The following is a 3,042-nucleotide window of genomic DNA, read 5'->3' as shown; positions in this document are numbered from 1 at the left end:
GCGTAAATGCTTTCAAAATAAAATATTCTAAACAAAATGGAATATAGTCACCACGGTGTACTAATAAAGCGCAGTGGGTATAAATAAATACACGATTCCGTAAAAAGGATGCGAATTTCACAAAAAAAAAAACTTTGTTTCTGTGGAAAAAAACCCTCACATCTTTCAAGCTTAAAGTTGTAAATTTACAGAATAAAAAATAAATTCATGAGAAAACACTGAAGTTCTTTTAAATAAAAAAAGTTAAATAAGTACATTTAGCAGAAAAAATACATATTTATGAGATAACATTAATTTTTTTTAAGTCAGTTTTGTAAATTTACACAAAAAATTCCAAAGTTATGACAAAAAAAAAAATTAGAATAAATTTGTAAATTTAGAAGATAAAAAGTGTAAAATTCAGCAGGAAAACACTAACAATTTGTACGATTAAAGCTGTAAATTTACAATAAAACAAAAACAAACAAACCCCAATACATTTAGGGTTATTGAGAACAAACGGTGTAATTTTATAATGAAAACATTACATACATTTCCAAAAACACCACACAAATTGATCAATTTTCCACCCAACGTTCACCACTGTTACCCTGGCCAGCCACCAAGAGTTCTCATGAAAAAACACTTTTTCTTTCTTTCTTAATGTGACAGAGATTAGTTCCTGGATAGTTTTTAAAGCTCTCGGTCTTCTTTTACTACCAAGGAAGAGAGAATTTCTGAGTTTCAAAAATTTTTAACTAAGCATCTGGCTTATCTGGAGTTTTACATTATAAAAGAAACCTTTGAGCCAAACACATTAAGCCTGCGTATTTTCAGTTTTCTAGGCAGAAGTGGCTCTACAAAACCAGTTTCTCACTTAGAAGCGGTATAACTCTGTGGTGTCATCATGGCTGAAGTTCTGCCTCTGTTTATGTGTCATCATGACCTGAGCTTCTAACTAAAACACTTGCAGACTTTGTGACCCTGTCTCTGGGTGTGGATGTACATTTGTAAAGAAAGGTTACAAGTAAACACATTGAATTACATGTAAAAGTGAAGATTAGATCATATTTGTGGCTTTCTGGTTGTGTTATTAGTTCTTTAACCACTGTTTGCAGATTGTTTTTGTTTCTGGTCAAGTACAGTTGTTCTTTTTCAATTTGAGTCACAAAATTATCATTAAAATCTCAGCAACTCAAACAGGTGAGTTTGAGTTGCTCGAATTTAGATTTTTCAAATAAAAGAAAGTTTCAATTGTTATTTTTGAAAACAAAAAATGTAAAAGAAAAATAATTAAGTGTATTTACATGCATATGAAGAGACGTATCTTAATTTTACACGTGTTTGATCACTTCTACTGAAACACCAAATGACTAATAGGCTGACTTTTACTTTGAAAGTAACCTACGGATGTTCAGCTTTCCATTATTTGTGAATTGGCCGACTGCTGACCTACACATATCTCTACATAAGCAAATACAACTTTTTTCTTTTTTTAAAAGGCATTTATCCTGAATCCGTGTTTTATAGATGTTCACTCACAGATTACCACTTAGTAAAAATAAAAGTAATGAATTAGTAATAAAACAATTTAAAAAAAAAACCCCAGCAGGTATCCCAATTTTAAACAAGAAAGAAAGAAAGAAAGTGTACTTTATTGATCCCCGTGGGGAAATTCCTCTCTGCATTTAACCCATTCACTCAGTGAAGCAGTGGGCAGCCATTGGGCGCCCGGGGAGCAGTGTGTAGGGATGGTACCTTGCTCAGGGGTACCTCAGGGTAGCTGTTCAGGGGAAGGCAGTATAAAATAAAAACAAAACAAAACAAAATAAAATGATTGTAATTCTGAAACCAGAATTTCAGAAAAGAAAAACTTCTAGACTGAGGTAATGTGAAAAAAATATGACTTCATTTTAAATTTCTATAACAATTCTTGTCAGAGACAGGTTGTGTTGATTAATGATTTATCCTGATAGGTCAAAAGATAAGATTTCCCGCTTCCCCTTTTATTCTTCATGCTGTGCACTCTGTAGTTTCATGAAGAGACTGGGATGATAGCTAGATGGCGATGTTTCTCATAGATCTGAGACAAATTATGATGTCATTGCAAAAATTCCTGCACAGTGATTTCACACTCTGCCGCACATACAGTCAGAGGCACTTTAAACTCTAAATTTAAAGCTGTAGCTGTATTTGACTATAATACTAATAGATTTTCAAAATAAACTTTACAACCCCCTTAAAATTAAAATAAATAAATGTCGTGACTGTGAGACCTCTCCTCTGTGAAATTTAAACAGTAGAATGAAGGGAAAAGAGGCAAAAGGTTGCCCATCCTTCCATCCAGCCTTTCATTGATCCAGACCAAAGGTTTTATGGGGCGTAAAGCAGAAACTGATTTTGGTCCTGCTTCTAAACCCCCCATCAGAAACCTACCCCAGCACTACCAATACGTGTCAAGGGCTGTGTGCGGCAGGCAGGAATGGACCCAAAATGCAGACTCCAGGAGGCAAATGTGAACTCAAATTTAGATTTATTGCTACACAGCAGAAAACAAACTAAACTGTGACTACAAATAACTAAACAGGCAGCCTGGCAGACACAACACACAGTTTAGAATGAAGAAGATTGTGACACAGACCAAGGAAAACACAGGGCTTAAATACACAAAGTTGGTAACACAGCCTGGACAAATCACAGCTAACAAGACACATGAAGCAAAGCAGACTTAGCTGACAAAGGACAAGGACTATCAAAGTAGACAGGAAACACACAGACTGAACTCAAGACATGGCTAGACACTGAGAGAGCTAAAACTTAATCACTAAACACAAGGAATAAACAACCTAACATGAACCACTCAGATAACCTAAACTTGAAATATTCCTTTAAGCCACTAGACAAAGAAAACTAGAACATAATAAAATAAACAAAATCAAACAAACCAAAAACACGAAACACTGGGTCGACAACCCAGGCAACCTAACAATACAGATTATATGTACTGTTAATGCATTACACATCAAACAACCGTTATCATGGATGACTAATGACAGAAATGAA

This window comes from Neolamprologus multifasciatus, chromosome 15 (genome assembly GCF_963576455.1).
Source record: "Neolamprologus multifasciatus chromosome 15, fNeoMul1.2, whole genome shotgun sequence".
NCBI classification, from domain to species: domain Eukaryota; kingdom Metazoa; phylum Chordata; class Actinopteri; order Cichliformes; family Cichlidae; genus Neolamprologus; species Neolamprologus multifasciatus.
The sequence above is the reverse complement of the archived record's forward strand: the minus strand, read 5'-3'. Positions refer to the sequence as shown.